This window comes from Euphorbia lathyris, chromosome 9 (genome assembly GCF_963576675.1).
Source record: "Euphorbia lathyris chromosome 9, ddEupLath1.1, whole genome shotgun sequence".
Lineage (NCBI taxonomy): Eukaryota > Viridiplantae > Streptophyta > Magnoliopsida > Malpighiales > Euphorbiaceae > Euphorbia > Euphorbia lathyris.
The window spans coordinates 52,193,955-52,204,837 of NC_088918.1; positions in this window are offsets into that span (position 1 = coordinate 52,193,955).

Below are 10,883 nucleotides of genomic sequence, written 5' to 3' on the forward strand. Positions count from 1 at the left end.
CACTTCTTAGCCTTTTGGCTTGCTACTGTGATGCCATAAACAAGGATAAAGCGCTAGAGGAAAACAAAGGCTCAATTCGAGCTTTGCAAAAATTGGGTTAAGTAACAAACCAAGTGATGGTTTGCAAAAATAAAGGTTAGAACGAAAGAAAAATTCTACAAACTACAAAAATACAGGCTCAAAGGGGCTTCCTAGAGTGGTTGAAAAAGAGAAAATAAGGTAAAGAAAAGGGTTAATTCTAATGAGGCTGATTCATTATTTATCATCTCAAATCATTGCATGTAGGTTCAACACAGTATTATGTGCAAAATTTATAATCTTTCCACAAGTCAAAGCATTCTCACAAAAATGTCAAGAAAAAGAGCTTTTTGATGTTCGCTCTTGGGCTCAAATTCAACTCACAATTCTTTGGGTTTCAATTTTGTGTTTACTAGTTTTCCCCAAACTCAAGTTTAACATCACATGCCTTCAATTCTTAAGTTATCTACCTAAGTAATGATTTTAGCATTTCTTCAAAAGTAGGGTCTAAATGCAAACTTTAGCTCATGCTTTTACAGATACAAGGATTGTGTCCTACACCTAAACTAGTTGTCATGCAATCTTAGATTCGGTTCTCAGTCCTCAAGGACAAATAACGAAGTTTAGATTCGAAGGAGGTTCACGGTTTTAGGTCCTAAACATGCAAAAACATAAATAAAACCCGAAAACGCTAAACTAAACTAGACACGACGCCACAAAAATTTAAAAATTATACAAATTTTTGTAAGTTTGTTTACCCCTCCTCCTCACACTTAAAATATGCAATAAGTTCCAACATTGCATCTAAAACCATCAAGCGCATGTGCAAAAAGTTAGGGTGGAGAAGACAACTTACTAACCAAAGTTAAAAACAGAAATCTATAATTGAATTAAAAAGAAAAACAAACCTAGAAAAAGTTTAATCCAAACTTGGGTTGCCTCCCAAGAAGCGCTACTTTATAGTCGGTTAGCTCGACATGGAGTTCCTTCCTATGTGTAAGCTTCTACTCGCGTTAGGAACTCGAACTCCTTGAGAAATAACCCGTACCTACAAAACGAATTAAGAGCCTCTAATAAGTTTAATGAAAGCAGGAGGTCGAATTTAAACATATTATGAAAAAGTTTGGTTTGCTCCCTTTTGGATTCTCTTGGTAGGTCGAAGAGAATGAAAACTTCTGAGTATGAAGCAAACCTAAACTTTTCTAATTTTTGAGGAAAAGGTAGTTGAGATACACAAGTTTTGATTTGATCTTTTATCTCTATCACATGATTTAGAATTTCAGATTTTGAACCGGGGTTGCTTACCGCTTCCGGTTCCTCACTTACCTCGAGTGATGCATGTGATAGTGGACTTGGTTCTACCTTTTTGTCATTCCTCAAGGAGATGGCTTGAGCTGATTCCCTTTGTGGGATTTCTATGTTTTCCTTTATGCCTGGGAGAGCATCTCGGGATTGCTCTTGCATCTCATGGTTTATTTGAGCCAATTGGTTGCTCAAGTCCTTGCAAACCTCCTCGTTGATTGTAAGTCGGGCTGATATTCCTTTCAAAAGGGACATCACCTCATCTCGTGAGCTAGAGGGTTGTGGAGGAACTTGGCTTGCTTGTTCGTAAGGGAACATTCCCAATTCGTTTTCCCTATGCTCATTAACAAACCTATTTGGAGGCCTCAACATGTTAGGGTTCCCGTAGGACAGATTTGAGTGTTGAGGTCTCCTCCAATCACTACCATAAAAGCTGTAAGAATTGGGGTTAGAATTATACCTTTGGTGATTGCCCACAAAACTTACACTTTCATTGGTGTTGAGGCTCAGTTTCGCCATCAAGATATCCATTTTCTCATTTAAGTCGGCCATGGAGGGATTGGGAGCCTCATTCACTAGGGCATGAATGTATTGTCTTGATGGGATAGTAAACTTTTAAGCTTGCCACTCGACTTTTTCTTGCCAATTCATTGATCAGAGAATGCTGAGAAAAAGTGAAGTTCTAGCACAAAAGTTGATAAGTAACAGTATACAAATATGAACAAGTATAGAAAAGTATAAAGAAATTATATATCAACAAGTATAGACGATATAAACAAAGATATTTACAATGAATGCCTAAACTAACAAATCGACCTTTGGTTCGATATTGCAGAAGAAATAAATCCCCGGCAATGGCGCCAAAAACTTGATGCGCCTTCGGTGAAGAAGACTCACTAAGGGATAAGTGTACCCCATCGTTATCAAGTAATAAATTTCTGGTTAAGTCCAGGTTATCATCCACAGGATTTATTTCTGCAAGTATCGAGCTACTCGGTTTCAGGTGTTATCTAGGCTTTGTGGGATTTGAATTGGTTTTGACTAAGTTAATCTACTCCTAGGTTGAATTACGCTACTCCTAGCTAAATTATTTAGTTCTAACTAAGTTATTCTACACCTAATTAAGTTAAACTACTCCTAATTAAGTTAAACTACTCCTAATTGATCTTTCACTAATGCAATTACCCGAAGGAACATGGTATGAACGATAATAATGAGGTTAGGTTATTAGGTCTATTGATTAAAAACCTAATCTAAGTCACTTGTATTCAAGGCGATTAACACTACTTACCCTCCTGAAGTTCCTAGTGCGTGATTCCCTTGTAAGGCCGGAACTAGGTCTAAGGCTCAACAATTTGGGCTTAATCAACTAAGAGGTCGTCAATCTCCTAGGCTCTGACTAGGTCAGATTCAGCTCACAATATGTGCCTACTCGATTTTGGGGCTTTTGAATGAGTTAAACCAATTGAATAAAGCGTAAGACAAAGATTAAAAAATTAATCATAGAACAAAATAAGAGCTAAAGTATTATTAAAGATGAATGATAATGTCACAGGATACAATTAGCTTAGGATTCATAGACTGTATCAAAGAGAAAAAACAAGGAAAAGTAAAAGGAGATACGAAAATCCCTTTCAAGGAACATGTCTACTCTGCAATCGGCTTCCTAGGTCTTAAGGACGGACCTTGAATATTCCTCGAGAACAGCTTTGAAGGAGCTTCAATGGAGGTTGATGAAGATGGAGGAGATGGAGAGGAAATTCAAGGGGTTGCTTACCGCTTCCGGAGCAGGCCGCCAGAGGCCTGCTCGCAGAGCAGGCCTCTGGCGGCCTACTCGACGAGCAGGCATCCTGCTCGCCCGAGCAGGCCTCTGGTGGCCTGCTCGGCGAGCAGGCATGGCCTACGGAGGCCCGCTCGTCGAGCATTCTTGCCCGGTATGCCCCCGCGTGCTTGCCGACTGCCGTCGATGCCTTTTTCGTCCGAACTTATACCTGTGCATGTACAGAAACTCCAGATAACATTAGTCCAAAGGCTAAATTGACCCGCCAATCGCTTATTTTGAGCAAATGCTTCGTTTGGTGCGACTTTTGACGGACCAATTAGCTTCAAAAGATAACGAAATTATACTATGCATGCTATTTTGGCCGTAATTGCCTAAATTGGTCATATAACGAGCCTTAACAACGAAAAATAAATAAAACGTTTCCAATTCCTAACTAACTCACACAAAAGCATTTAAATGCGAGAAATGCTCGCTTATTAACTAAATAATGCTAAAACCCGTCCTAAAACCGTACCCAAAGATAGGGGTTTTTGACCCCTATCAATAATCGCCTCACATGATCTAAGGACTCTCCTTCCTTCATCGTACTGATTATGATCTGAATGGTGGACATTGATCCATGTGACCCTGCCATATGGTAGATGTCCTTTGTATAACTGCCTCACATGATCCAATAGTGTTGCTCCCTTCGTAGTACTAATTCTAGGACGAATATTGGTGTGAGCGGCGGGAAATGTGCGAAAGATTTTCCCTTTCCTTTTCCTTGTTAACTTTTTACTTGGAAAATGGGTCTTCATGACCTTTTGAAAATGGAATCTCATGACGTCGTGTGATTTGGGTTCAATTTTATACTAGGCGAACGTCCGTTTCCAAAGAGTAATGAGAATCGTCACTCGGTTTTTTTCACTATATACCGAGAAATAATTGGTATGCTAGACGTTGGAATGAGACTACCATATCCTTCATAGAAAAGATCTGTGGACCTTCTATCTACTTTACCATAATTCAGAACATCTTAAATATTGTTTAATCAGTTCATTTCATGAATTCTACTCCATTTTAGCAATGGAGTCAGCTTTTCCTCATCCCTGGGCCTGGAGGTGACAATGCTCTACTACAAGGCTCGACTCCTACAGTTTCACGCCATAGAGTTTATCGCTCCTTCGACGTTGAACTCCTTTATCTGAATGGCTAGTGCTTGGAATCCCTCAATAAAGTGTGCTAGAGTTTCTCCTTCGAACTGCATTACCCTATTCAAATCTTGCATCGTTTTTCCCTTTGAGATGGATGTTATAAAATTCTACGCAAATGATGACACCATTTGGTTAAATTTCTGAATGGAACCAGGTAGGAGCTGCTCATATCAATAAGTCGCTGAATCTTTCAGAGTTGTAAGGAAGAGGTGGCAAATGCCATCGTCAATTGCCATTTTAGCTTCCATGGTTCTTTGGAAGTTTTTGACATGAGTGGTTGGGTCACCCGCTCCTCTGTACTCTTTAAGAGTTGGGATGAAAAATCTCATAGGCATCGGCTGACGCCTGATCTCCACAGAGAGCGGGGTCCAAGTATCTATTATCTCTAGTGGTCATGTCTGTACTCATGTCCCAACTCTTGTGTTTTGAAACTCCTTCAAGATTATTTCATACATCTCCCGTTTGTTGATGGGCTCATCCTCTTCTTCTTTTGCTAGATTCCTCATATCCCCGAGTCTATCTCTCATCAAGCGGCAATTTCGTGGCTCATTCTTCTCCTTATCTTCTTTACCTCTAGAATGATGCCTAAATCCGCCACTCTCTTCCGCTTTGGCTCCTCCCTTCTTTTTGGAATCTTGGGCATCATATATAGATAGTGGTCACCATCGAGCCTTAACATTGGACTGTGACGCACAATGTTATCTGAGGGCTTTACGGACAGGACTGCGGGTTCTAGAGCGTCTTCTCCCCTATGATGCACTGCTTCTATGGTGCTCAAAATGCCCTAGAGAATGATTCTATGCCATACATGTATTCTTCTAGTGAGCTCGTTGGATGGCTTCCTTTGCTACTGACAACTTTTCTTTCATCTCTATAATTTCCTCTGCATGCTCCGCTCTCATTCTGTCCATATCCTTTTCAACATGAGTTAGATTATGGCTGAATTGCTTGCTAATCTCATCAAGGAACCACTAGTTCTAGGGATATAGGGGTTCCTAGTGGTGTAGGTTGTGAGAGACATGTAGAGAATCCGCCTGAGAATCTGCCACTCCTTCCTCTTGGATTATTGGTCCTGGAACTCAGCTTGTTGTAGCTCCATGGACTATTGATAAGTACCCAAAATAGCAAGTTTACTATGTCCTTTTTATGGTTATTCCCTCCTTTATGTGTCATTTTGGGACCTTTTTACTTGTTTTATTGCATAAGTGCTTTCAGGGATCAAATTGGAGAAAAGAAGGCTTGGAAGGCTGTTTTGGACCTTTTTCACTCAAAGTTCAGCTTTGCGGTCGCCACTGGTTTAGTCTTGCCCAAGACTAAGGGGGTCGACTTATTCAAATCGCCAAGTCAGCAGAATCAGAAACTAACTTATCTCCACAGTCTCAATAGCATATTTTGAACGAAGGAAATCCCTGAAATCAAGGAAGGAACTCAGAAGATTGAGGATCTTTGTAATCAACACTATAAAGGAACTCCACCATTGTTTTTGGGATTCACTTTTGAATTGACAATTTTATTTTCCTTGTTACGGTTTTTGTAAGCTTTAGCCTCATTTACCATGTCACCTTACATTCACCATTTTTGTTTTTGTAAGCTATCATAGTCGATTCATGACTATGCGTAGCTAATTTCCTCCATCGATTAAGGGATTAATCAAAGGCTAGCATTATTTCCAATTGTGAGATTGTTGTTCTTAATTTTAGCAATCTAATTTTATGTGATCTGTTTACATATTTATCAAACTATGAAATCAGACCTTCAATGAAAGTTTAGGCTACAGTTCGGCCTGGCTTCGGCTTTTTCATTCATTGAAACAACGTTAGGCTATAAGATTTGTAATCATCTGAAATCCTAACTATGTTCAAGCGCATAAACGTGTGATTTGGTTTAAATCGGAATCGCTAAGAATTCGGTTAACTTAGATTGGGTCCTTCTAATCCTTAATGCTTTCGACAGATTAAATTCTAAGCGCTAAGCTAGAACTGTCTGGCGAATAGGGGCTTATCTTTAGGTGCTCTAGGATTTGCTTTACAATTAAGGAAGGATTAGGTCGGGAATGAATAAGGAACGACTATAACCAATCCAGATCATGTCAAGTATGATGTCACCTCACTTTCAATGATCAACGAGAAAATAATTGTTATGCATGCGGATATCCCTTGATCGATATTCTCTCATATAATAATCACCGAATATAATTTCATTTCAATTTTGCAAAACTTATTCCAAGATAACTACCAAACAATCATTTCCCCCCAATTTATATTTATTTTTAGTTATATACGTAATCAATCGGTATTAATCCTTCGGGTACGACCTTTACTTACCATTTCTACAAACCAGTAGTTCGATCTGTGACAATTATTTATCTGGTGGATTCGACACCCATCAAATTTTGGCGCCGTTGCCGGGGGTTAATCTAACTTGATTTTATTTCGTATATGACCAGGTCTGAACTTTCTAAACAACTCCTTTTCGAATCCGAGATAGAGTTATTGGCGAGAAAACTTCGTAAAGAAGTGAGGTTACAATAATCACGAACCATTGGAATTCCTAGTTCTAGCGAATAAGAGGAATTTTCCGACGAAGAAAGTGAGATACCTGAAACTGAAACAATGGCGGAAAGAACCCCTAGACAACTTCACGCGCCCCAAGCTGATCAGCAGCCTCTATGCATAAAACAAACGGCAAACCGTAATAACAAACGGCAAACAGCAACAACAAACAGTGGGTAAAACAAACAGACCCTAAGAAGCAACAGCAAACAGCAACAATAAACAGTAGGTAAAACAAACGGACCCTAATTAAACAGATGCCAGAATATATGAATAAACTCTTTGAACTTTCAAAATTTTATAGGTTAATCTTTTAATCTTTAATTTTTACATGCGTTGAGTTATTTACTAGTGGTTTGTTTGGGTTAGGCTAAGCCTTACTTTGTTTTTTCCATCATTGGATGGTAATGAACTTTGACAAAGTAAGCTCATCCAATGGTAGAAAAAACAAAGTAAAACTTACTTTGTCAAAAACAAAGTAAGCATAGAAGACACCGGTTTGTTTAATATAACTATTAGGCTTAAAGCACTTTTTGGCCCTTGACCTATCCAAAATTTATGCATTTGGCCCCTGACCTATTATTTGGTCATATTTGGCCCCTGACCTATCAAATTGGATAAAATCTAACCCATATTGAATGAAAAATTAACTTTGTTGGAAAATTAACGGCAGTAACCAATACAAAAATAATACATGACACATAAATAAAATTAATTTTCACTCTATCGGAACACTAGAAAAAGTTTTTAGGATTTTTTTTACTGTGTAAAATAGTTATTGTTGCCATCTCCAGTTGAAAATTAATTTTATTTATGTGTCATGTGTCGTTTTTATATTGGTGACTGCTGTTAATTTTCCAACTAAGTTAATTTTTCATTCAATATGGGTTGAATTTTATCTAATTTGATAGGTCAGGGGCCAAATATGACCAAATAATAGGTCAGAGGCCAAAATCACAAATTTTAGATAGATCAGGCATCAAAAAGTGCTTTAAACCTAACTATTAATGAAAAGCTCAATATATGTAAATATTAAAATTAAAAGCTAAATATGAAAAAATAAATCACCAAGCTTTTTTTTTTTTTTTTTGAAAATCACCAAGCTTTTAATCATTAAAACTTGAAAAGTTGGAGAAGTTAATTATGAGTAGGCAAGTTTATTAATTTATTCTTACATTTGGATTGCCCCCACCTTGCTTTCATAAAGTAATCTTCATTTCTCTAACTTTTCTTTCCTCTTTCTCCGCTTTTGTTTCTACTTGTAATTGTAATTGTAAATTGTAATTGATGCAACACTCTCATTATTTGTATAGGAATTTAGGGTGAATTTCACTCTTTAACTCGACCAATTTATTTCAAAACAAATTTCATGGATGAATTTAGCTTTTTAACTTACAATTTTTTACTATTAAAACAGTCCGATGTATCGAAAAACAATGAATAATATATTACCATCAAAACTAGCAATAGCAATGCTAATTGCCTCATATTTGTTAGTAATGTGAACAAAAAATTGAACAAGTGGAGTGTTGGATATAGGGATAGATTTTACCAATGATGATTGAGGTTTGAGTTTTGTTTTATATATCTCATTGAATTTCATATTTTTATAATAAAAATGATTGAATTTTATTTTTTATTTCAATATTTTAAATAGAAGATCACTGAAATAGTAGTGTCACACCTACAATAATGATTTTTACAAATTACAACAATTTTTTTTTTTAATAATTTTACTTAATTTATATATTTGAAACTGCAACTCAACAGTTAAAAGATATAATTTTTTTTACTGTCATATGGCTACCATGTTATATGTAGAATTAATTTAATTTTTAAAAAATGCTCATATAAATGTTTAAATTAAATAACTTTATTAAAAGAAAATGAAGGTAAGTCACTTGTTCTGTAGTTAGTTAAAATTAAAACTTGTATGATGAAATTTTGAGATTGATGGGATATGCATGGTCCAATGAGTAAATTGATTAATGATAATATGTTGAATTCCATTTGTGTCTTAAAATTGTATGAAATGAAGCATTGTGTTTATGGAATCTTATGAATACACATTATAGTTGTTGGGTATTAGTGGGCCTAAAGGTGAGAAACATGGTCCAATAACAGTGTAAATGGTTGGCTAGAAAAGTCAAGCACAAACACATTAAGATAACATAACATAAGCTAATTCAGAACAGAAACACTTCACTTTTTTTTTCTTTCTATAATAGGCTTTTTGGAAAGTATAATGTTGAAAGGAAATGGAAAACCACTTTAGCCTTTGCACGTGAACAACTCTTTTCCTCCTTTCTTCTCTGCTTTAGAAAAAAATATAGAACTTGTAACATGAGCTACACAAGTAGAGATACAATCTCCTTTCTTCTGTGCTTTAGCCATGTTATAGAAGTCTTATTAACACGGCTTGCCTACCAAAAACGACACAAACATCATAGTAGGTTTTCACAATTACAAACAATTATGGAATCATCTTAAAGAGTTGTAAGAATAAACTCACAATCTATTTCATCCAAAACATTACTCATAACCAAGTCCTCCTTATCTCATAACCATATCACAAATGAAAGCACTATAGGTAGCATTTTGCCCTCGGTGGTAGCCCTGTTATTCAGGCGCTACCTTCATTCTTTGGACTGGAAAATTTTATTCTTAGATTTTCGGGGCTGATAGGCTCATTCCGAAAATCGAAATAGGATCCCATTTCACGGGAAACGACACTGAGGTTCATTTTTTTTACTTATTGGCCCGTTATAAAAAACTTTATCACAATAAATAAGAAACACTTACCTTAGAAAGTTTATTTCTTCTTGTTTTAGATTCATTCGGACTATTTCCACTGTGTAGAATGTGCACTAAAGGCTCGGGACTGCTACTGAGCGGGAGAGTGGAAGCACAGATTTCTCTAGTCAGGTTATGCCTTTTTATTCTTTCTCTCTCTCCTTGGAACTAGAGGCTAGATCACATGATGATGTACGCTTTAACAAAGCGGGGGCTACTCGACCCACACCTTCCACTTGTCGTTCAGGGAGACGACTACAACTACTCTAGACTATATTGCTATTACAGGACTTCTATTTAAGAGAAACCTTTTTCTTTCAATACCAGTCTAGGGTATCCTATTCGTGAGGCAGAGATCATACATCTCTTGTGTTTCGTGTCAACCGTCACATAAGGAGTGTGCATAGGTCTTCTTCTTCCATTAAGGGACTTACATCAGGCCCGAAGATATAACTAGGGCAGAGCTGGACTTGCATTTCTCTATATAATTCTTGATAAGGCTTGTAAGGAGAACCGCCATATTATCAGATTCGACACTGTTCTACAGGTATACAAACTTCTCTTTTATCTCTCTTTGTCATCTATTTTGTCTGTTGTACTAATCTCTTCTATTTCTTTTGCATATTTGGGCTTTTGAGAAGAGCATTTTCCCTACCAAGCAGTCAAAGATGACTCTTGTTAGCCGTTTCCCACTTCTCAAGGGCTGGATGGAGGAGGGCTATGATGGATCCCTTATTCAAACAACCTATCTACACCTCGATGGCATCTCACCATGGTTGAGCGTGTGATGTGAATCATGTGGAAACATTAATAGAATCAATTTAGTTTATAGTCATTTGAATTTGTCTAATTTTACATTTATTGTACTCCACTGCTTCTCTAGGGATGGTGTGATGTCTGCCATTTGGGTTATGTTCTAAGATGAATTGTTGCTACCCCCTAGATATGTCGCGTCCTCATTAGTCTCGGCTATTTGGCCTGGTACTTTAGGGAGCTAAGCTATTACTGGTTGCATCGATGAGTCCGAGTACCTGATGCTCTTCCCTTGAATATGTTCTATATTGTGAAGAGGATTTGGTTGTTGATGTTGCTCAAATAGGGTTTCGAGGTTTGAGAGATCGTGAGGGTCTCATTGCCTCTTACTTGGACCCCTTGCTTCCTCGTGTCGAGGTTAAAGTTGGTAATACTTTAGGACATATGCCCATTTATTTGGATGGAGATGATGATATAGAGATAGAAGAT